Genomic DNA, 26600 nt, shown 5'->3' on the forward strand with positions numbered 1-26600 from the left:
CGTCGATGAAATGATTATTTAGTAACGAAGTGACAACATTCTGTAACTAAATGAATATTTCGTCCACGAAATGATAATTTCGTTAACGAAAAGGTCATTTTGTCGACTAAATGACCAATGTCGTAACGAAATACATGTATACACTTGGCGCTCCATGGTTTTTGTCCATGGTTTAAACCATGGTTTCATTATTTTGTACCACCTTCGTGAATTCGGGCCATTGAGCCTCTTCTTGGCAGAAATTTATTTCCATAATAATACTGGAAATCCATCGAGTCTTGAACGGTTGTCACAAGAGATCTGAATTCAGTGGAAGGTTTTACGTTCGTTTTATGGGTCTGACTATACATAATGGCCTGGTACTTTTCTAGGTCCAAGAACATTTGCAAAATTGTCGCAAAGGATTTGCAAACAGTTGCTAATATTTGCAAAACTGTCGCTAACATTTGCAAAATTGTCGCTAACATTTGCTAACATTCGCTAATAGTCGCCACCTGTGTTTCGCAAACACTTTCGCAAACATTCGCTGAAGTGTTGCTAATTGTCGCTAAACATCGCTAAAAGTCGCTAACTGTCGCTAATGGCAGAAGCGAACTTTGATTTTTCGCAAACATTCGTCAGAAAAGTTGGCGAATCTCAAATTCGCTACGTTCGCTAAACGTTCGCCGCTCAGTGAGATATCAGCTTAAGGCAAATCCGCACCCTTGATGTATGACCTCTTTAAATCTCTATACGTTTTCTACAAGTCAAAATCGTAGCATTGTTACTGTATAGTATCAAACATTTTAAAAACCAGCAAAGAGAACGAAATGTTGATTAGAGAAAAAATCACAGAATACACTTAAAATGAAAAACACGCTGAAATATCGACTCGGCTACGGCTCCATCGGGTTTTTGGCCGCTATAGACAGGTTAAAATGTACCACGGGGAAACAAAATTTGTGGCCGCTGGCCGCGTTAGACAGGTGGCCGCTGAAAGGGTCTTTAACAGGGCTTTTCTCTCGGGGGATTTTTTAGTGGCCGCTATAGACAGGTGGTCGCTATAGACAGGTGGCCGCTAAGGTAGGTTTGACTGTATGTGTCTGATGTTTCTAAGTGACAGATATATGATGTGAAATCAGTACTCCCACACCAAAGAGTATAAACACTGTACCTTTCTGCAATCTTTATTATGAATGCATGAATGCCTGTTTGGCAATTTTGGCTTCATGTTAAGGCACATATTTGACACATTAGAGCAAGTCCTTTTTTCATCAAAACATGTATACTGTGTTGAGAATGTATCTCTCTTATAAAATCCGGAGGCATATGGACAAATATTAATTTTCCTTAAAATTAGAATGATTTTTCCAACCCAACCCCTTCTTCGAAGCTGTACTTTACGTGTATTACTATAGGCACTTCCGGGTTCAGGCTTCTGGTAGTCGACCTCTTTGCTAATGGCGGCGGGTCGTTCAATTGGTCCCGCTTCTATATGCGAGCGCGCGCTCTATTACGTATAGAACCTCTTTGGCCTACTCAATCTTACTATCTAGCTTTACACCGAGCGTAGGTTTGTACGCTCTTTGCTGTACACTTCGTACAAAATTGTACACGGGATAAAGTACCGCATATATATGTGCGTGATGACTTGTATACGCTTGCCCGGCGCCCAACACAAACCCGGTACAACCCTACGAATAGTCCCGATTCTGACAGAAAATTCGGTGAAGCGGCCAAGAAAGAAAGCGTGCGAAAGTGAGGAAGTTCATGACAAATGTAGCATAGCATCTGGTAAGTGTGCAACTAGTTTAATGTACGTTTCAACGTTATTATGATACAATGACATGTTGTATGATCATTGATAACTAGACTATACACAGCCCAGTCGCTGTTTAGTGTAAGTAGCGACACAGCTTACTGTTAATACTAATGTTATTACAGCGTCTGGTCGGGCTAGTTGTATGACTGATTCACACCACAGACTGTATAGGCCTACTATCTACTACGTTAGGCTGGTACAACTTCAAGTAAATTTAAACGGACTAGTCTAGGCCTAGGCTACTATTAATGTTAGATAGGATCATAGGAGAAGTTGATTGTTCTGAAGCCTACGTACCATATCTTATTACTACACCACCACTAACCAGACTCCAGAGTGTGGGCAAGAGTTGAGTAATTTACGACTACGAGTTGAGTACCGTACTACCTAGTTTACGAGCCGGAAACGATTAAATATCCGTAGACAGAACCACACAGACGCAGACAGGCCTACGTTAGGTTCCGCCTGCGTTGTGTAGCGTGTATTGTATGACCAAGCGTTGTTGGACCGGACAGGTTGTGGGACGGTACAAGCACAGCCGGGAGATGTGGTAGGCGGTAGTATTAAATAAACTAAAATGGACAAACTCCGAAGTCACCAGGGCACCCGAAGAGATGGACAGTATCCTCCTTATAAAATAGCTAGCGGATTTCAAGCATGGTAATTGGTCAAAACGCGACACGTGGCATTTAACTTTTTTCGCGCACTGCATGGGAGTGCAGATGTCGTGCAAAGAAAGTGATATCGGCCTACCACGCTCGTGAAGTTGCTAGAGTTCGTGTATCATTCATCTAACGTAGTAATGATGTACATGTATGGTAGCCCTACTAGACTACATATCGACCACCCTTTTTGAAACCGACCGCGTATACATTGGCGCACAGAACGCTTAGTACGCACTTTACTGCACGCAGAGCACATAAAAATGGATTGGCTTTGACCGTTGATGAGGATGGTGTGGGAAAACGCGAAAATTCACTGTTCATTAATGGTTTTAATCAAAGACAAAATTTCGAATGAATATTTTCACCGAATCGTAATGTAATGTCTATGGAAGTTTCTAAAGAGCTTCGTACAACACGGTGTTCAATACAACTCGGTTTGCGTGCATTGTCAATGCAAAAACAACGGTCGATCTCAATAAGGAGCTTTACCGCGGGGAGCTGAAACGAGGCCACGCAAGTTCGACGGCAATATTTTTGCATTGAAACTTCGAATCGAAAAGGGAACGGCATTTGATAGTGCTGGATTTTCTCAATCACGTAGGTCAAGTTTTTTACTTGAATTTCAGTGTTAAATATTCTTATCAAGCAAATAAACATTAGGCGGTCGATGAGTAGTAGGTCCAACCATACAATGTACGTACCAAACGCTTGCGATGCTACATGCATCCCATCGTATCGCAAGAGTCACAGTGTGAGGCGGCCTTTGGACTGCTGTTACCTGGCGTTATCGTGTTGCCAAAATTTGTCTATCAATAAATCATTCATTGCGTATTATGCTGTTTCTATTTTTTGGGGGGGTTTATTCATCAAAAACCGCTATTTTATACAAGAAATAGCGCACATTTTCTGTTGTGCGACAATGTAAAGTGCATTGGACGCTCGGTTTCTTCAGATGGTGCGCACTGTGTACTCGCCTAGCGGCTTGTACGCAGAGGTGGCACCAATCTAAAGAAACCTCGCGTGCACTGCACTTCCACTATCGCACTCCGTGCCGTGCGCTATTTCTATAATTTTGCACTTGCGGAAATCATATGAAATGAAATAGGGTGTAGCGAGGATCGCGATGTAGAAATCCAAGCTTGGTGAAGTACGAAGATGTAAAAATCTGTATAATGTATATTCCAAAAGGCGTTTGATAATCCGTATGTATGACAGTCAATGGCGCGAGGTATCGTCTGCGAGAAAAGGCATGGGAAGAAATGTAACGTATGGACGAAGTGACTCCAACGATTAGGACGTGCTCTCTGGATGAAAGCTAATCGTGAAGTGAGGGAGCTTTGGAATGTGTGACAGCGTGGCCAGAGGAAAATTGTCACAGACAAGAGCTTAGGCCCTACAGAGGTGTAATTGGCTGATGAAACTGTACAGCTCACAACTAATTGGTAGTTCGTGTCCATGACAGCAAAACAAGAGGTGTGTGTACTGAAATCCGACCACAGTAGAGTTGGAATGTAAGTTACGCGGACATCGGCACAATGACAAAGGCGAAGAATGTGGTGCGCACCTGTCGTGTGTCAGCGCACAAAGAAGTTCGCGTCGATGTTGACAAAATGACAGGTTGCCAGACAGCGTAATTTACAGAAGGCAGACACTATAATACAGGAATATTGAAAACCGCTACAGATGTAACATTAGATTTTTAGTAGGCTAGTGAAGTGACAAATGTTGGGGCCAATAAAGTGCGATAATAGTCCAGATATTAATCTGCCTTCAGTAAGCCTACCCCAGAAAAGGGGGTTCCGGTTCAATTTGAAGCCTTGTACTGTGAAGTTGTAGGCTTGCAATGTATTTATAGGCTCTAGAATTATTAGAGGTCTAGGCACACTAGAAAAACTCTAGAGAGTAGGCCTATCTAGCTTAGATACAAAAGCGAGAAATGAATGCGAAAAAAAAAAATCAATTACCAACTCATTTAATTTATCTCAATTATTATGACAAGATTCCTAATGAAATTCAATTTAAATTCATCAAATAGTCCTTCAAAAGTGATATCGAAGGAATCAAATATTATGAGGGGGAAAATGACGGCTACAAAAAAAAAACAGCGTGTTGGAAAAAACGCATTTACATGCAATTTATACGTTTGTCAAAAGAGCACGGGGTGGTCAGTTTCAATCTAGAACACCTACAGGGCAACTGAGTGGGGAAAAAATAACACCCCATGCGTTCGAAGCTGCCATCTAGAGTGTGTACCTCAGATTGCATTTTCAGCACTTGCTTGTAAATCTGGAGTATTTTTCCCACATGTGAGTAGAACTTCAGGCAAATAGTGAGATTATTCACATATCTATTGATAGAAAAATGTTTCCCTAATGTTTTTCTGTCAATTGTCACAAATGTACACACAAGTAGTTATGTACATGTATCAAGGCTGTATGCATGGTTGTTTAATGTGTATGTACACAGGGTGACCAGATTAATGGAGAACATTCTATATGATTTAGAGATAGTATGGTTGAGGGGTCTAGATATCGCGCACGAAAATTTGAAATGCTCTTATAATAGAAGTTATTCCATAATCGTACCTGAATTTCTCAATGAATATCACGAAAATGCAGAAAAATCACCTCCCAAAATCTCCTGATGATACGATGACGGAGTTGTGCGCTGTCGCCGTTTGTATGTCGGACTTTTTTTTATGCGTTCAATTTCTCGGGGTATGTAAAGATCGCGCAGCTGCCCTCTGTAGTTTCATGCGTGAAAGTGTCTGCCCCTCTGCGGCTGTAACGTGCTCCGGCTTTCGTAGAATATTTTTCACTTGATATTAAATTTGTCCCTGTTAAGCAACAGCAGTATTATTATTGTTATTATTATTATTATCATTATTACTATTATCACCACCACCATCATCGATCATCATAATCATCATCTTTTTTTTTTCTTTTTTTTTATGAAGCAATGCCATGCTGAAAGTACAGCTCGATTCTTTTTTTTTTTCTTATAAATGCACTGTCATGCTAAAAGGACAGCTCCATTTGATTTTAATGAAAGTAAGTAAGCAGTGTATGTTGGTTTTTTTTTCGGTGCGTTGTATATTCTTTATGAATGCACTGTTTCTGCTGAAAGTACAGCTTGGTTTGATTTCATTATAATTGTGTTTTGTTGAATCGTGGATTCTATGATACATGTGATTTGATTTATCATGAAACTGTATTGAATATGGAATCAATAAGAGATTATGGAAAAAAAAATCATCATCATCATTATCATTTTCATTATTATTATTATCACTTCCACCACCATCATCATTTTATCATTCTTATTATCATTATTTTTATCATTGATATTTTCATAATCATTAATGATTTTCATTTATAAAGTTTTCTTACAATATTTCTAATCACTTTAACCAATAATATACACGTAATATAAAATGGAAAAAAGTAAAATATGAACATATATTTTGTGTGTGTGTGTGTGTTTGTGTGTGTGCTTACCCATCCGTCACCCTCTCATTTTCGTCACCCATTTGTCACACTCTCATCTAATTTTTCTTCAGTATCATTATGACCCTCCCCTGTCACAAATATATCACAAGTTAGCGCAAGAAATCACAAGCAAATTCAAATTGAAATCACACTTCAACCTCGATACACTGAAATATTTATTCCTTTGTAATATTATAATCGTTGTGTTAAAATTTGACTTAAAACAACATTTATTAACAGTATTTCAGCGTAGCTGGCAGCATACATTGTTCTTGTGTATGATGACGTCACGTGGTAAACGATCGATCGAACAAATTACGAATTCTATCGACTACGGACGAGACAAGCGAGACGACACGTCTAGGCTACAACATCCTTAGAACAGATTTTAAGGTTAGGTAGGTAAATTACAAGGTAAAAAATTGGAAATTTAGTGGAAAATTTGTTGGAAATCAAAATTTCTTACCTGCTTCCTTCTCATGTTGGGCGGTAAGTCAGGTATGTTTATTCCATGGGCGTATCGGCAAATTTTGCGCTTAGTCCTACGCGTAATATCGCTTGCTATACGCAGTTACGGTATGCGCAATCATTAGGTCCCTGCGCGAGAGCTAGTACCCTTACTATACATACAGGCTGACCAGATCAGTGGAGAATTTTCTACATGGTATACAATGTAGCTACAGTACATGTATGCATGTGACAGGAAATACATTATAGCTCACTCAACCTAGAATGATTTAACCCATTCCAGAAAATTCTAGGAAGTGCTGGCTGAGTGAGGCACTGCCCTTGTAACCCAATGTGATTGGTAGTTAATTTTGGCAATGATGTTATGCACATATTAGGCAGTGAGTCATCCAGGATTCCTGGAATTTGGACCTTGCTAGTATGTTCAGGTATGGGGCCCCAGGTTGGAGAAAATTACAGAATGTACTAGAAAGGGGTGAATGGATAGTATATAAGCAGGAGAAATTCTGAGGTAGGCAGAGTACCCAACACCTCTGCTCTGAGAGTTACGTCACTTCTGGCTCTGAAGCGACTTGTTATAGTCAGTCCAGTGTTATCTGCTGACCTGCTATACAAACTGTGTTTGTGGAGATAAGGCCTGGGAGACATTTTGCCTGCAGAGAATTAATTTGCCTACATTGGAGAGAGACTCCATATTTTAGTGTCAACGGACATTATTACGGCAAAGCTGTGACGGGCTGGATTCCTTGCTGGACATTATAAAGTGAATCATCATTCAACGCATCGACTGGACGTGGTCGTCATAACATTGGATTCTGCACATTTTGCTGTGGACCTATACCCTGGATTTATAAAGTGGATTATTGCAACCAGTGCCTTTGGAGTTACGTCGGAGGAACCATTCATCGGTGCGTCAAGGATCATTCATCGGTGCATCGAACATCGTATCTGGACACTGTCAAAGGATTACTTGCTTTCAAATTTGGCTGTAAGTGATTTCACTACCGATTTACAATTGTTTTATTGATCATTATTGTACTGATGTGAAAACCGATTACGAGTCTGTACCCACAATATCACTGTTAATAAACCGCCTGAACATTAGTTGATTGTTTCTTTTGTTCGATCATTCTCAGAGTGATTTTGGTCGTAACACAATGAATACTTAAAATGTCTCACAATTTGCCTGAAATTTTACTCACATGTGAAGAAAATACTCTGAATTCACAAGTGCGCATTGAAAATGCAATTTGTGGTACACGCTCTAAGATAACTGCTTAGGACGTGTAGGTTGTTATTTTGACGCGCTCAGTTGCGCCGTATTTTGAAACCAACACCCCTACCCTCTATCGACAATACGTGTGAAATGCATGTAATGCTTTTCCTATGTGCCATTTATATTCTACAGTATCATTGTTTCCCTGTTGATCTTGTTTATTATAAATTTTTTCAGTAATACTGTAAAAGTGGATATTTTCTTGCGACTAATTTTTCGCGCTTTGCCGGGTAAGAAGAGTTTCGCTTGTTTTTAATTCCGCGGAATCAAGACATCAAGTACATCAACATATGGCAAGCAAAAATATTCGCATGCTTTATTTCCGCGCTAGTTTCTGGTTGCGCGAAATGTGCGAAAATGTCAACACCGCGAAATGTGCGAAAATGTCAACACCGCGAAAATTTCCACTTTTACAGTATTTTGACATCATCAAATCCCCAGTGTAAAATGCAAAACCACTGCACATAGTCTCATGCATGAAACTTTGTTCTTTAATTACACGCAGTGCTATAAATAGATGGGTATTGGTTTCAGTGTATAGTGTCAATGTGTTGGACACCTACTATACAACACATCGACACTGTAGATGTCCTACATTGAAACTAACTAATATACACAGCCGAGTCACTGTAAAAAAGTGACAGGGCTGTGCCAGGGTGGTGCACAACAACAAAGCGAACACAGCGAACATGGCAATTGTGTTGAGTTTTGATACTTGACATCATTTTTGTCCCCTCAAACTCATTAAAGACAATCTTCATTAATTGGACTTCATTTCTTTGTTATCGATATTGACACACACAATTCACAACTTACCGAAAACGAAGATGATATGCAGTGCGTGCAAACGGTACATCATCTTTCACTGACAGCCATTTCAAATAATCGGGAGTTCACGTGCAGCTCTGACCGTGTGAACTCCCAGTGCATATAGCGTAGGCATATAGTGTTCATTTTAATTTCGCGAAACTCGGCTCTCGCGAAATTCTCAGAATTAAAATGCATATGAATATTCCTCGTTTTACAATGTTGCCATTGCTCTTCATCCAGCGTCTGGCGTCTGTTGTCCATTGTTCGTCATGCAAAACTTTTTAACCCCCATGACCAATTTTTACCAAAATTGGCAGGTATCATCCGTAGGGGGATAAGATCGATTTGTTCAAATGGACACCATGCCCTACCCCCAAAATTAATGAATCTTAAAAGATCTTCTTGAGAACCAGAAGTGATAGAGATAAGTACTATGAGTTAGTCATTGATGACTGTAGTTTCAAGTCTGTTCATGGCAGAATCAGGGGTGCCAGCCTTGGGACCCAGGGGAAGAGGTGGGAGGGGTCTTAATGGGGGCCTAAATTTTATATTTTTGTCTTCTTGAAAACCCAACAATGAATTTTCACCAAAGTTGGCAAGTATCCTAGGGGAATAGGATCTCAATTCCTTCAAATGGGCACCCTGCCCCATCTGGTGGCCCCAGGAGGCCCAAACCCCCAGAATTAATGGATCTTAAAACTGTTGTTTTAAAGTTGTTTATAGCAGAACTGGGAGTGCCCCCCTTTCGACCAAAGGGGAGGGGGTATGATGGGGCCAAATAAGGACTTGTTTATATTCTTCTTGAAAACCCCTTGATGAAATTTCACCAAATTTGGTAGGTAGCATGCCTAGGGGGTTAAGATCAATTTGTTGTCCCCGCCGAACGAGTTCGAGCAGGGGACTATGAAACGGGCTCCGTACGTGTGTGTGTCCGTGTGTCCGTCCGTGCGTCCGTGTGTCCGTGTGTCCGTGCGTCCGTGTGTGATCAAAATGTTCAAAATGCTACTCCTTCGCCATTTCTAACCCGATTTTGATTCTGTTTGCTTTATATGATAGCACTACATAGGAGCTTTGAAACTTCTATACAGAATTTCAGTTGTGACCTTTGACCTTGACCTTTGACCTATATTGTACATTTTGCTTCAAAATGCTACTCCTTCGCCATTTGTAACCCGATTTCGATTCCGTTTGCTTTATATGATGGCACTAGGTGAGGGCTTCAAAACTTCTACACAGAATTTTGACCTTTGACTTCTTTGACCTTTGACCTATATTGTACTTTTTTGCTACCAAATGCTACTCCTTCGCCATTTGTAACCCGATTTCGATTCCGTTTGCTTTAAGTGATGGCACTAGGTGAGGGCTTCAAAACTTCTACACAGAATTTTGACCTTTGACTTCTTTGACCTTTGACCTTGATTTTTGACCTGTATTGTACATTTTGCTACCAAATGCTACTCCTTCGCCATTTCTAACCCGATTTCGATTCCGTTTGCTTTATGTGATGGCACTAGGTGAGGGCTTCAAAACTTCTACACAGAATTTTGACCTTTGACTTCTTTGACCTTTGACCTTGATTTTTTTACCTATATTGTACATTGGCTACAAAATGCTACTCCTTCGTCATTTCTAACCCGATTTCGATTCCGTTTGCTTTATGTGATGGCACTAGGTGAGGGCTTCAAAACTTCTACATAGAATTTTGACCCTTGACTTCTTTCACCTTTGACCTTGATCTTTTTACCTATATTGTACATTTTGCTACTAAATGCTACTTCCGGCGGGGACATATTTTACGCACCGCGTAATTTCTACTTTTCCTTGTTCAACTGGGTGCCATGCTCCCCTGGGGGGCCCCTCCCCAAAATTATGGAGTATTTACACAGCTTCTCTAGAACAGAAGTGATAAAGTGAAGTTAATACCATGAGTTAGTACATGTACATTGATGACTGAGTTCCAAGTTCGTTCATTGCAGATCTAGGGGTGCCCCCCCCCCCCCCCTTGGAGTTGTGGGGGGGAGGGGGAGGGAGGGAGGGAGGGCTCCAAATACAGGCTTAAGTAAATGTTCATCTTCTTGAAAACAACATGATAGATTATCACCAAACTTGACAAGTAACATTCCTAGAGGGATAAGATCTCAATGTGTTCAATGGGCACCATATTTCCCTTGGGGCCCCAGGGGCTTTAGACCTCCTAAAATGATTTATTAATTTATTCATTTATTTATTTCCAGCACTAGGGTGGATAGCCCTTTCAGCACAGCTGATTTTCAAAGGGGTCCACTTGACATACATATAAAATTCATATAAAAAACAACAGCAGCGAAAAATACACATTAAAACTTGTACAACATAGGTGTGAAATCATTGTAAAAAAAGTGACTTACCGTCGACAAATCAATATAATTCATTAGAATTATTTCAGTAGCAAAAGAAGTAAGGAATATTTAATATTACCTATACGAGGTAGTTTTGCGAGGTTTTTCGTTTACGCGATAACTTGAGTAATATTGACTGGAATTTTACCAAACTTGACTAATACCCCTTTCATAAACTCATTCTCCTATTATACGCATAAGAATAATGCGGACAATTCAATAAAAAATGCGTTCACAAACTCTGAAAATAATCCGCATTATTTTTACGAGCACCCGTCCTGGAAAAGGCGGATAATCGTCATGGTGACTGCACACGTCCCTCCTGCGGGAAAGACAGGTGACGTTTGACCGCACCCCGGCAATTATCCGCATTATTTGGGTTTGCGTTCATAAACTCAAAATCTGGTCCCGATGCTGCTATTGTGCGGATAATAGAAGGGTCGAAATAATGCGCATTATTCTATCCCCGCTCCGATTTTACGACCAAATGTTGCGGATATTATCCGCATTATTGAGTTTATGAAAGGGGTATTAATTGCACAGGACGTGGTGTCCCCTTGCGCTCCCTCGGGTGGCCCTCCTCCATATGCCTCTATCCCTGGCCAGTTCCTCAGCATCCTGTATCCTACTTCTAATCTGGTCACTCCAGCGCAATGGGGGGCATCCAGGCGGTCTGGGAGTGTCAAAGTTGTTCCTGTAGGCCCTCAGGGGCAGTCGGTTCTCTGACATCCAGATAACATGGCCGAACCACTTGTGTTGCCTTTTTGTCACTTCATCATTGATGGTGTTAGTGATTTGGAGTTGGCTTAGATGTCACTGTTCTTTATTTTGTCCATGAGGCATACCCTGGCAATAGTTCTCAGGCATCTCATTTCGAAGACCTGCAATCTGTCCCTGTCTCCTTTCTTCAATGTCCAGCTTTCAGCCCCATATGTTGCAATAGGTCTTATAAGTGCTCTGTATATGCGTACCTTCAGAGATCTGGTAGTGTCTTTGATAGTCCAGATATTTTTCCTTAGTCTTCCAAAGGACCAGGCGGCAATATAAGTATTTATATTCCACATACTAAGAATGTTGCAATAGGATTGGTCCAGAGCTGTTCACGTGATGAAGCGTAGTTTTGCCCATCACATCACCTGAGAAGAAAAGTTCATTACACTCTATGTTGATAGTCCCTTTTGTTTCGCTGATCTCCACACAGTCCACACAGTCCTAACGCAAGATGAGTACGCGCGAAATAAAAGTGCGTTGCACTGTGGACTACATGTATCATGTGACCTAGGTCACTTGATAGTACACAGTGCAACGCACTTTCACTTCGGTGCCGTGCGGTGCGCGCAGCAAATTCATTGTTTTGTCATTTACGCGCACACGTAGCCTAAGCCCTAAGGATACCTAAAGACGGCTAAAACGGTTTCAGATGTGGAATAAAATGGGAATTTCTAGGACCCTAGATGTGGAATATTATACGAATAATTTATGAGTTGTGAGTGCATAGGGCACGAATACCGCACGAGGCGCGAGATAAGCCACTGGTCTATTCAACAAGGCGCGTAGCGCCGCGTTGAATAGACCAGTGGCGAATCTCGCGCCGAGTGCGGTATTACGTGCCCCAATGCACAAACAAAATCATAAATTATTCGTTTTATACAACACCTTGTCCACAATCACAGTACTAAATTAGTGACCGCCAACTCAGGAAGGCCCAAAAATAAATGTAACAATTAGGCCGAGAATTGTAAACCACCCTGTGTAGGCCCTACTGCTTTCAAACACTCGTCATGATTCGACCACAACAGTCACAGTAATCACAAACTTCGCAGGGTCTATACCCATTCTACGCTAACGTTAGATCGAGTTAGGCCTGACTGTTAGGCCGATCTGAGATGTCGGTAGATCTAGTAGTAGGTCTAGACTTTGTCTATTTCCGAAAATGATTTTGTATAAAAACACAGAAAAATAACCAAATTACGGTTTCTCAACTTGAAATGAAGTCTTGATTTTGGGATCACTGTGGTCCACGTAGCAGATCAGAGTCAAAAGTAAAAACACAGCAGTAGGTATAAAGGCCGCAATACATGCAGCTAGCTAGGTAAAGCAGCTGCGCGTACACGTTAACGTTGCAGTACTCCGCCGCGCCTGGTCTGTGAGACTTACCGGCAGCGCAGCGCAGCCGGCCAGCACGTGCAATGTAGATTGCTGGCGCTTTGCTGCTGTGAGCCACAGAACTCTGTGAGCGGCCATGCATTAGTAGCCCCCCGCGAAGCCGTGCTATAGTACCTTTGAGCCGTGCAATAGGCTCATGCCAGGGGCCTATTGTATGGCTGTCACTCTCAATGAGTTTGATAGGTATTTTCTATTGAATGTCATGTGACATGTTCTTGGCCAATCACAATTCGACATCATTCTGAGGTGTTGTATAAAAAGCAAATAATCAACTTTTAGTTTCAGGCAATGAGACAAACTTATCACTTCGTCGGCGATCTGAATGTGTACGCCATCTTTCCTCAGCTGCGCTTCGGAAAGATAGCTACATCCAGATCGCCTCGGAAGTGATAGTTTGTCCCATCACCTTCAACAGCGTTGATTATTTGCTTAATATACTTGGTCCAAGTATAAAGTATGATGGGGCAATTACTTGATTAGATTTTGGGTGAAATCGGCCAAAGGTCAAGGTCAAATCATGAAATTGTATCCGTTTACGCGATAACTTGAGACTGGATCGAGCAAATTTCACCAAACTTTGTCAGAGGATGATGTATGATGGGACAATTATTTGATTAGTTTTTTAGTGAAATCAGACAGAGGTCAAAGGTCAAAGATCAAGGTCAAATCCTAAAATTTATCTGTTTATGTGATAACTCAAAACTGGATGAAGTAGCTTTTACCAAACTTGGTCCAAGGATGATGTATGATGGGGCAATTAGTTGAGTAGATTTTAGTGACATTAGGTGGGTCTTCATCAGCTTGAGCTTGAAGAATAGCTCGCTAATGGGGGATCAGAGAAATAAGCCCGCAGTCAGCTGAAATGTACAATCGCGTCTTCACCAGCTCGAGCTTCAGGTACAGTCAGGTTTATAAGCTCAATGCTAACATCCTCCCACCCGACTGCCTACATTCCTGCGTGGTGCGCAACGCATGCAGTGCCGATGTTTAAGCTCGAGCTGATGAAGCCGCGTTAAGATTATTCTGCAACTTAGCTGGCTATTTTGCACATAAATCCAAGATTTCTTTGGCTTACTTTCCGATAGGAATAGCCGGCTATTTCGGTCTTCATTGCAAAATTAGCGGGCTATTTTCTGATCGGGCTAATTCTTTGGATCAGAAATAGCCGGCTGTTCTTCAAGCTCGAGCTGATGAAGACCCACGTACTGGCAAGAGGTCAAAGGTCAAAAAGTCAAGGTCAAATGCTAAAACGTATTGACTACTTTAGTCTGTACAAATAAGAAAAATTATTATGATGATGTTTTTAAAAAATACTCAGAGAGATATCCGAAAGACTTGGGGTGGTATTCTGAAATCCTTCCTAGGAAGAAATTTCTTCCTAAGTCAGGATTTTTTCCTAAGTGGTATTCTGAAAATCTTCCTAAGTTTCTTCCTAAGTACACTTAGGAAGAAACTTAGGAAGGGGGCGGGAATATCCAAATTTCTGACTTAGGAAGAAGTTAGTATTCTAGACTGCACTTAGGAAAGAATTTTAGGAAAATATTTAGGAAAGCCCCACCCCTGTCCTAAGTACGTTGTTAAGAATAGCAAACTGCAAGCATCGTGATAGGCGCGCTTGTCAGTCATTGTGCGCACATGTACTTTGATGCGCGAAATGAGCGTGAGAAAGGGGACATGCCGCGCACTCGTGTATTTGACCCTATGTCATAGTAATATGCGATTGTCATTGGTTAGTTCCTTATGATACGGCATTTCGTATTGGCTTAGGAAAGGACGTGGGCGGGGATAAGGATGGCCTAATTTGCATTAAGAAGTGCCTAGGAAGAAATTTCAGAATACCAATTTTGTCTTTCCTAGGCACTTCCTAAGTTTCTGACTTAGGAAGAAACTTAGGAAGAAACTTAGGAAGATTTTCAGAATACCACCCTTGGTCTCACATAAATGAGCTACTTGGGAGGGGGAAAAGAGATCTCATACCAGATGAAATGTTCCATGGAGACACACACTTCAAATCAGACTTAGCTAAAGCAGAGTATTTTAATAAGTATTTCATTAATTTGCCAGCAAGAATAAGCAGAGAAATTCCACCTGTGCAGTCATCATTTGTAAATTATTTGTTAAATCAGGATAACTCATCCTCTTTATTTTCGAGACCAACATCTGTGCATGAGATTGTAAAGTTTGCTTTGGCCTTAAAACCATCCAAGTCATCTGGCTCAGATGATATTTCTCCTAGAATTGTAAAAGATTGTATTCATGTTATTGCAGATCCGCTATGTGACATGTTCAATAAGTCAATGTCTCAAGGTTTGGTTCCTATCAAGTTAAAGATAGCAAAAAATAGTTCCAGTGTACAAAAAGAATGATCGTAAATGCATTGAGAATTATAGACCCATTGCCTTGTTACCAATATTCTTAAAGATTCTGGAGAAAATAGTTTATAAAAGATTGAATAACTTTTTGCTTCTTAATAATATTTTGATCCCCCAGCAATTTGGCTTTTGTAAAAACTGCTCCACTAGTATGGGTGTTTTGAATTTATAGTAAATACAATTATTAGTGCAATTGATGATGGGAAGTACTGCCTTGATGTATTTTTAGATTTGTCAAAAGCATTTGACACTATTGACCACAATATACTCTTAAACAAACTTGAACGCTATGGTGTTCGAGGAGTAGCTTTGAATTGGTTTAAAAGTTACTTGGAAGAAAGATTACAATTTGTTGTTGTTAATCGTGCCAAATCACAATCCAGTAATGTAACTTATGGTGTACACTTGTTGTACCACAGAGATCTGTTCTTGGTCTGTTACTGTTTTTGATTTATATAAATGATATCATTAATTCGTCTCAATTATTTACTTATTCTCTTTTTGCTGATGATCCATGCTTGTTATATTCTCACAGGAATATTCACACTCTAATGCAGTTAGTTAATTCTGAAATTTGTAAACTCTTTGCATGGTTTTGCTGTAACAAACTGTTATTAAATACTGGTAAAACTACATGTGTATTATTTAGATCCAGAGGGAAGAAAATCCCTGAAAATGTTATTCCCTTAGATGTTAGTGGTCATCAGATCAACCGCAGTCAACATGTGCAATTCCTTGGGGTTACAGTTGATGAATTTTTATCTTGGAAAGAACAACTTAATAACGTATGTACTAAAGTGTCTTGCAGTGTTGGTGTAATATCCAAACTTCGTTTCTTCCTTCCCCAGCATACTCTAGTTACTTTATACAATGCAATTGTTATGCCTCATTTGATGTATGGCAATATTGCTTGGGGACACACATTTAGGACTCATGTACATAAGTTGTATGTTCTTCAAAAGAAAGTTGTCAGGTACATAACAAATTCAAACTATAGATCACCTAGTACTCCTTTGTTTTTGCAGCTACATATGATGCAATATTTGGTACCCTGGGGTACCAAATGAAAATTCGCCATTTTGTTGAATTAATTATTTTTTTTTCAGTGCTGTACCCTGGCTTACCAAAAAATGTGTCAAAATATTTTTTAGTATTATTATGCACAAAAATGTTTTCTTATTTGTGATTATGCATCAATTAATGCATGCAAGTGTACTTCAAAAAACACCTATGGTGCTAGTTCATTGCGACGACTTTGCCGTATCCGAATTCAGAATCGGCGTATCTGAATTCGGATACGCATTGTAAATAATGGGCATGAGATGGCGCTATACAACGCGGTACCCCGGGTTACAACGGTACCCCGGTGTACGGCGTGCCGAATCATATTTTGCCGTTTGATGAAATGGTTTCTCTTCAGTGCTTAATATTTATTTTTAAATGTCGATCTCTTCAATATACATTTTTGTCTTTAGTTGTGTTTGTGGAAAATTCTTCCATCCATCGTTATAATACTCGCCAGAGTAACCTCATTCATCAGCCATATGCAAAAACACAAACTACCTGAAATTCATTCAGAATAGTCTGTGTTAAAGAGTGGAATAAGTTGCCCCGTTATATAATTAATTCCACTGCACTGTCTCGATTCAAAATTTTGTGTAAAATACACCTCTTCGACAGATTGAAATTAGGTACATGAATGTAGAAAATGAGATGAGGTAGCCATGTGTGAAGTGTACATGCATGTGTGTATGCGTGTGTGTGTTGCAATGCAAGTTGCGATTGATTTGGGGACTTGTGATTGATTTGAAGGCTTTATAAGACGGGGCCCAGATCTAAGAAGATTAAAAGAGAAAAATCCAGAGTTTAGCGACTGGGAAACTTCAATCCTCCTTCAAATTTTGATTTATCACGAAGATGCAGTAAATGTGGACAATCCCGCTCCTCTCCCCCCCCCCCCCCCCCCCCCCCCCCCCCCCCCCCGGTCAGGGCACCCTTGGATCCACCGTAATCAGACATTAAATTTCAGTCATTAAAGGACAAGTTCACCTTCATTAACATAAGGATTGAGAGAATGTAGCAATATTAGTAGAACACATTATTGAAAGTTTGAGGAAAATCGGACAATCCATTCAAAAGTTTTTGTGCAGTCACCTCTGGATGAGAAGAGTACTGCAGTGTATGATGTTACATGCGTACAACAATATAAGGAAAATATAAAGAGAATTTCACAAAATTTCATCTTTTGAAAATAGTACACATTCCCTTGACTCGTAGCTGACATAGGTTATGGGTAATATTATTCCCATTGCCTTTAGAAAGAGGCAAGTCAAGTGCTCTTTTATTATGCGAAAAAAGTGAAAATATGTTGAATTTTCCTTACATTTTCTTTATACTGTTGTACTCATATGACATCACGAGCCTTAGTAGTCTCCTCATCCAGCAGTTCCAACACAAAATTTTTAAAAGTTCATAAGTTTTGCATCGATTGTCCAATTTTCCTCAAACTTTCACTGATGTGTTCTACTAACATTGCTGCATTCTCTCAATCCTTATGTTTATGAAGGTGAACTTGTCCTTTAATGTCTTCAAAGCAGTAACTTAGCTCTATCTTTTTTCGGTTCGACAGAAGGAGATAAAAATATCCAGAGTTCAGGGACTCTGAGGCTTCAACTTCCACCCCCCCCCCCCTTCGGCAGTGGGGTGGGGGCTCATTTTAAAGTGAAAACATACATGTAGTTTTGGTAAGGGTTTGAAAACCTGTCTGGCACCATTTCATATTTGCTTGCAATATATCAAAAGAGTCTACAAAGAAACTTACCTGGCTGACACGATTTGCCGGGATGATGGAGTCGCTTTGGAGTATTTTGAGGAAAAATAATAAAAGTCGGAAAACCGACTTTTATTCCAGAAGGATGCAGACTAACTCCGTCTCAGGGAAAACTCGACCCTATTTCAGACAATTTACACGCAGTTCGTGATCGCCATGTATTCTACTGTATAATACCAAACGAGGCCTAACTGAACAGACAGGAAAGTGCGTGCTAATCCTGTACAAAACAAATGGACAGCGCACGGTCCTCAAGCGTATGCGCACATCACCTCAGTTGCTGAGACGCGCTGTCTTTGAAGTTTTTGTTGTTGTTTGTCAAGCGTCTTTGATTGTTTTTAGAGGTGCTTGATAGGCGCACACTAATTTTGCATGCGCGCCAAAAGTTCTTTTTTGATGCACGCGTTGTAACAACTCGCACCATTACTGCAAGTAGCCAGAACGCGAAGCGCTATACAGGCCGCTCCCATAGTACAACACTGTTCAATCCAGAGGGACAACCAAGACAACTCAGCCCGCCGTCAAAGCGAGGCCGAGTTATCCCCGAGTCCGAGTTTAGCCTTACCCCATTCAGGTAAGTTCTGAGACAGAACCTTTTTTGTTTTATTTCGCATTTTCGTCGTTACCCATCAAATATCTTGTTATTACAGCATTATTCCGCGCATTTCCTAGGCATACGTTCACATTTGGGAGCGAAATTTGACAACTTTTGCAGGCATACCAGAACTATGTTTTGGCTTTATCAAATGTTTAAGATCATATCACCGTAATGATGCTATCCGACAAGTTTGATGAAAATCTGTTGTAGACTTTTTGTCGAGCCCACCGGGGAGACTAAGGGATCGCCTACGGCGTCTGTTTGTCCGTCGTCCGTCCGTCGTCTGTCCGTAACGCGACAAAAACTTGAATAACTCTCTACTGAGGACTTCAATTTCAATCAAACTTAAAGGGAAGAGTGGTTATACAAAGTTACATATTTCACTAAACATGAAGGTCACCTCAAGGTCAAAGGTCATAGGCAGGGGTCAATGAACTGTAGGGCCCAGTGTTAAGTTCTTACAGGGCATTTCGATTATGGCTCATTACTTTTGATGTATATGTCCATTTGTTACCAAACTTGTATGGTAGATGTCCCTTGGGGAGTTGAAGGTCACCACAAGGTCGAAGGTCACAGACAGGGGTCAACAAACTTTTAGGGCCCAATGTTCAGTTTTTATGGCGCATTTCGATTATGGCTCATAACTTTTGATGTATATGTCCGTTTGTTACCAAACTTGGATGGTAGATGTCCCGTGGGGAGTTGAAGGACACCACAAGGTCAAAGGTCACAGACTGGGGTCAACAAACTTTTAGGGCCCAATGTCAAGTTTTTACGGCGCGTTTCAACTATGGCTCATAACTTTTGTTCCATATGTCCATTTGTGACCAAACTTGGCTGGTAAATGTGCCTTGGGGAGTTGAAGGTCACCACATGGTCAAAGGTCATAGGTGGGGTAAATGAACTTCCGGAATTTAGAAAGACACATTTTGGCACTTGCCTTGTCAAGAAGATGCCGACAATTTAGAAAATCTGCCTCCTCCCGATAACCCCCCCCCCCCCCCCCAATCTGGGCATCCCTGAATCTGCCATAATCAAACATGAAATTTCATCACTAATCTATTTATACATGTGTAGCACTAGTTAAGGGACTCGTATGCTAGGCTGACACTTGCACGACTTTTGGCCGCGATTTTGTCGTAGCAAGCCGTGCCATTTTGGGGCACGAACTGGGAGGCTCCCGCACTGTTCACGACTAGTTCACACATAGTTCACGACGAGTTCACGACGAGTTCACGCATAGTTTGCGCACTTCCCCCATTGGCACGACGAGTTTGCGCAATTCGGACGGCGTCGTGCGGACTTGGGCACACCATATAAAAAGGGGGCCTCCCTAACCCCTGGTCATTTTTGGATTGGCTGTGGAAGAGACAACATGCTGAATACTTGTACATATTTATTTCAAAACACTTATTTTTCTTTTTAACCTTAAAATAAAGTTAAAGAGAAACGAAAACGAAACAAAATGAAAAAAATAAACGAGAAAGAAACGAAAGAAGAAAAAGAAATGAAAACAAACAAAAGAAAAAAACGAAGAAACAAAAAAAAAGACACGAAAAAAGAAACGGAAAAGAAAAGGAAAAAAAGAAAAAGAAAAGGAAAAATGAAAACGAATAATTAAAGGGGAAGTCCGGACGATTAGCAGCCGTTTCCCGTGTAAAGAACAATATTTCATGAACCTATTACCCTTTTCCCGACGAGAAAAGACCATCAGATACATTTACTATGGTTTTTTTTTAAATAAGTTAATTCTTCATGTTTGAATCTGTCGCGAGCAGCCCATCGTACTATCTGTCCCAGTATGCATTGCGCGTGACGTCACAGACTCACTTTCCTCAGCAGAGCACTGCGAGCGCAGCCCAGCTACGCATCGATCTCCCATTGCACTGCTGACTGCGGCGCGGTATCTGCATGACTGCCGAGGTCTCGTTAGTTGGCGCTACCGCAGGAGTCCATACAATGTTTTAGGAGTGCTGTTGCCAAATGCTGTATTCCTTTATTCAAATGATCTTCGGTATATATCTATATAAAATCCGTCAAAGATTAATGTAAAATAGTTGCAATGTTATAACATTTTCATTTTATTGAAATATTATATGTATTGTAATACTGCCATACTTATTAGTGTCCACCCCATCATTTACAATTCATTGGCTATTGTTGTCATTAGAGTGATCAGGCATACATGTACATCTGCTGCTGCCAAATGCTATCACAATCCGCGATCGTTTTGTTCGACTTCTGAGTGTGAACAATCTGAAATCAGTCTGTCAATTTCAGAATTATTTCCTCTCTTGTTGTCCGAGACTGTTGAGTATGTCTGACGGTGGTAAATTACGACAGTGTAACTTGAACCGCGGAAGAAACGCCAGCGCCAGCTTCATCATAGTACTGTACCGCCGGTAACTGCGACCAGCAACCCCATACACATAGCGTAATGGGACTGCGTACTGCAGCATTCAGGATCATGATGAGGTAGCATCGCAGATAAATATCAACTTAAAATCGAAACATTTTTTCAATTTGAAGACTTAACAGTAAAGTTAAAGTCTTGACAACAGGCTTTGGGCAACGTTTGGTTCTGCCAATAGTCCCTTTCTGTTCAAATTGCTGACTCGGTCGAGAGGAACCTTGGAGAGCTACACTGAATTATTGACGGCCAGCACAGGCGCACACACAAAGAGACATCTCTTTGCGCACACATCACACGCGCACAATCAAATCCATTGACAACCGGTTATGCGCGGGCCGTCAATTCAGTGTAGCTCTCCCAGGCTCCTCTCCACCCAAGTCACATTAAGTCATTAATTCGAACAGAAAGGGACTATTGGCAGAACCAAGCATTGCCCGAAGCCTGTTGTCAATACTTCAACTTCACTGGTAAGTCTTCAAATTGAAGAAATTTTTCGATTTTAAGTTGATATTTATCCGCGATACTACCTTATCATGAACCTGAATGCTACAGTGCGCAGCCCCATTACGCTATGCGTATGGGGCTGCTGGTTGCAGTTACGCCGCCGATAGGGAGTATGACAAGGCTGCATCGAGTAGTATTTGTAAGTTTTGACGACAAACTTGTCAATTAAAATATTGGAGAGCCATCATGCGCACCTTTCCCGCTCATTTTCTGGGTTCGGAATGGCAAAAAAATTCTTCTTCTGGCCATCGCCCCGTTTATTAGAACACCCAAACGCTTTACACATCAGCATTTTCGAAGTGAAGCAATAGATCATGCTGCATGCATCCACTGCGTTGCCGGAACCACGCGGAACGCTACCGCTTGCTCGGCCCGTATCGCCGTTGCTCAAGCAGGGCTCCCCGAGCCAGCTGACACTCCAAACAAAAAGCAATGTGATGCTGATACGTAACGCCGTCATGTGATCTTTCTCGCCGGCATACAGTAATTGAACAGTTACGATTCAAAATTAGTGATGCTAAAAATCGATTGTGACAAGTTGGGAGGGTATTTTTCAATGAAACTTAGTTATTAGGGTCCTTGATTTTTGTAGATTGTAGTGAAATTTATTCAAAATTGTCCAGACTTCTCCTTTAAAGAAAAGAAGCCCACTCCCCCACTCACCCAAAAAAAAAGAAAAAAGAAATGAAGAAATGGAAGTAAATGAAAAGCGAAACAAAAAGAAAGAGAAACGGAAAAGAAACGCAAGAAACAAAGGATTTCGGGGTGGATGAGGGGACTTTCTTGCATTTCTTGCCCTATATATGCCCCCACACCGACGCGAGCGCCACTGTCGCGCAGTAGTCGTGAACTGCACGCGAACTGTTCATGAACTGCTCGTGCCATGCGCAAACTGTTTGTGAAGTGCTTAAACTAGTCGTGAACTGCTCATGCCATCAATATGTGAAGTACACGTGACCGTGTCAGTGGGAAGGCACGGCCACGCTGCGACGCGCGCCAATTCGTGCACATGTCGTGAACTACTCGTGAACTCAACGTGAGCTGTTCGTGAACTATTCTTGACAGTTCATGACAGTCGTGGCATGGCGCACACTGCCACGCACTGGCACGCATCCTCCCGCATCGTCCCAACGAGTTCACAACGAGTTTACAAACAGTTTGCGCATAGTTCACGACCCGGTCACGAAATTTTGTCGTGACCAAAAGGGGGCCCACCCCTCCCCCCCCCCCCCCCAAAAAAAAAAAAAAAAAGATTAAGGAATCTTAAAAAAAAAACTTCTTCTCTAGAACCAGAAGTGATAGAGCTAAGTTATACCATGATTAAGTACATTGATGACTGTAGTTACAAGTTTGTTCATGGCAGAATAAGGGGTGCCCCCCCATGGGACACAGGGGAGGGGGGTAGGAGGGGTCCTTATGGAACCCTAAATTGTACATTTTCATCATCTTCGTGAAAACCCCATGACTTCACCAAACGTAGCAGGTAGCACCCGGAGGGGTATAGGATTTTAATTTGTTTAATTGGGCACCATGCCCCACCTAGAGGCCCAGGGGAGCCCAAACACTCCCCCCCCCCAAAAAAAAAAAAAAAACAAACAAACAAACAAACAAACAAACAAACAAAAAAACTTCGTCTCTAAAACCAGAAGTGATAGAGCTAAGTTAATGCTAAGAGTGTACATTGATGACTATAGTTTCAAATTTGTTCATGGCTGAACCATTGGTGCCCCCTTTGGACCCAGGGGAGGGGAGGGGAGGGGTCCTAATTGGAGCCTACAATGTGTACATTGTACATTTTCATCTTCTTGAAAACCCCATAATAGATTTTCACCAAACTTGGCAGGTAGCATCCGTGGGGGACAGGATCTCATTTTCTTCAAATGGGCACCATGCTTCCCCAAGGGGGCCCAATCCCCCCCCCCCAAAAAAAAATAAATAAATAAATAAATAAATAAATTAAGAAAAAAAAAATAAGGAATCTTTAAAAATCTATTTCTCTAGACAAATCGGGGCCATATTATACATACATCTTTTCCTTGAGAATGTGTTGTCAAATTTTCACCAAATTTGGCAGGTGTTGTTGCCTGCGTGATACGTATGGGCATGATTCCTCACTTGGGGAGGGGGGGGAGAGACTGGAGCACAATGCCTGAAGTGGGAGGGGGGGGGGGGACAGTCAGAACTGCCAAACTGAGGAATCTTTGAAAAATCTTCTTTTCTCAAATTGTAAGCGACAAGCTACAGTAGTGCTATGTGTAATTTAGATTAGTAACTGCGTGGAAGGTGAACTTGGGATACTCAGGTGAGTGCGAGACCCCCCGCGTCTTTTGTTATTTCATTATTTTGAAGGGGCACAATTTTTATTCATACATCATTGTCTGTATCTGTATATACCGCTCATGTTTCATAAGAAGGGACAGTAAAAAGTAATTATCTTCATAAACACGTGATATTGTACACTGTATCTTTGATAGTGACTAGTTGTGATGCAATGACACATGAATCAATTTTCTTCCTAACTGTCGGGCAGCTCCAGTTTAGCATGCACAATTGTACTTCAAATATTTCTGAGTGGCGGCATTCAAAGGGATCAAAGGGAATATGACTGTTGTTACTCAAACTCCTTGGTCAGACTTTAGAATGAACCAGTCATGAATACTAGTAGTTCCTAGGGGCAGCCTCCACTCAGGTGCTTTTTCTGTTGCTTTGAAATCTGAAGTGCTCATAGAAATCTCTATTGAGTACAGACTATGTGTCCTGTATTCGCCGGCGATAAGGCTGCAATGCGAATAAATTGCATCCAGACTTTGAAAATGAAATACAAGGAAAAAAAAAATCTGAGGGAATTTGATCTTATTACAACTTCATTACTTACCTACACTCAGCAAAAAAAGAAAGTAAACACTTTTTCGAGGTCATATTTTTCGTAGAAGATTTTTATGAAAATCAATGTATCATATACCATATCAAAGGTAATTTAATTGGCTATTAGGCTCATAGGTTAATTAAAACGAAAACTTTACGCATGAGTGAGCACATTCGTTTTTGTCCTCCAAGGCACAAAATTAGAAATTGCAAAAATTGACATGTTCTCTTTCATTTGCAAATGCCCTGCACCATAACATTGACAACAAAAGACCAGTTTAACACAACGAGAGACATGAATGAAATAGGAAAAATAAGTTTTTGTTCTCTTTATCTCTTTATTACCTCTAAGTAAAACCAAGTGGGAAACTAAAGGGGAAAAATAAGAATTTTCTGTCAAGTCAAACTTCAAATGTCATAGGGAATAAAAAGCATAAAGATGGTTAAATGAGCAGAATTTCTTTGTTTCTTTTAAACTAGTGATTTAAAATCCATGTGACAATTTCAAGAATCAAGCATTATTTACAATTTCCTAATTTGAAAAAAAAAAAACAACTCAAATTTGCACCATTTTTGTTAATTATTACTTCTCTTATTTCATTTGAATTTAGATTTTACATAAGATGCTTTATTTTCCTCCATCATTTTTAGCCTTCATTGGTCTTTTAGGCTTTAAAGATATCATAGAGATCAAGGGTTCGTTTTTGCAAGTTAATTCATGTTTCTTTTTGTGTGAAATTTGTTGTTTGTTCTTATTGTTCTATGGAAGAGCACATACGCATGAATGACAACTTGTTCAGTTTTGCAATTTTTACTTTTGTGCCCTGGTAGAGAAAAACAATGGTGTTCACTCATGCATTAAGTTTCCCTTTTGTTGACCTACCAGGTTGATAGCCAATTAAATTACCTTCAATATGGTATATATAATACATTAACTTTCAGCCAAATATTCTATGTGAAATCTGAACTTGAAAAAGCATTCACTTTCTTTTTTTGCTGAGTGTACTATATTTTTGATGAGAAACTTTGTTATTTCTACATGTTTCCATGTATCACCTAACAATAATTCATATTTGTTATATCTAAAGTTTTTCAGGTTGTTTCAAACTGCATGTCAGGATTTGGAATGATATTCGTGTGTAGGACCCTAATGTGAAGAATGGCTGAGCGTGTGTACACTCAAACACACTATTGAATAGCCAAGTACTGTAAAAGTCCATCCGTCGTCCCTCTGTAACGCTACAAAAACTTGAATTACTCTCTACTGAGGACTTCAATTCCAATCGAACTTAGAGGGAAGAGTGGTTATACAAAGTTACACATTTTACCAAACATGAAGGTCAACTCAAGCTCAAAGGTCACAGGCAGGGGTCAATGAACTTCAGAGCCCAATGTTTAGTTTTTACGGTGCGTTTCGATTATGGCTCAAAACTTTTGATGTGTAATATCCGTTTGTGACCAAACTTGGATGGTAGATGTCCCTTGGGGAATTGAAGGTCACTACAAGGTCAAAGGTCACAGACAGGCATCAATAAACTTTTAGGGCCCAATGTTAAAGGTCCTGTTTACCTTTGGGAGCAGTGATTTAAAAAATGTTAAAGATATCACATTTGATGCATAATGTGTAGGTCTGTTGTATCACAAAACATCCTACCAGATTAAATTTTTGCAATAAAGCCTAAGATATAAGGAGATATCAGTAATTTTCTCATTAAACCATAACTGCAGACGGTTTAGTCTGGAAACACTTTTATTAAAACTACTGTTCACATTTTAGGTATTTAACAATACTTAAAATATCATTTATACAGATTCAAATTTTTACAGTGGTTTCTATCCCTAACTCACATTTTAGAACTATTTTAAAGTACTAATGCTGAGTTTTTGTTTCTTCTGCAAATGGTAAATTGTGCCTTTACGTTTTTATGGTGCGTTTAGATTATGGCTCATAACTTTTGATCGCTTT

General features: G+C 40.4%; 1 protein-coding gene across 1 annotated transcript in view; it reads left to right on the top strand.

Annotated features, from left to right (window-relative positions):
* The first annotated feature begins 1635 nt into the window (after window positions 1-1635).
* Window positions 1636-26600, top strand: part of LOC140243754 (ADP-ribosylation factor 1) — a 59358-nt gene continuing 34393 nt past the window's right edge. The window contains exon 1 of the mRNA XM_072323421.1: window positions 1636-1773. The gene's annotated coding sequence lies outside the window, so the exon portion shown is untranslated. The remainder of the gene's footprint in view (window positions 1774-26600) is intronic.

Source organism: Diadema setosum, chromosome 20 (assembly GCF_964275005.1).
Source record: "Diadema setosum chromosome 20, eeDiaSeto1, whole genome shotgun sequence".
In the NCBI taxonomy this organism is placed as follows: Eukaryota; Metazoa; Echinodermata; class Echinoidea; order Diadematoida; family Diadematidae; genus Diadema; species Diadema setosum.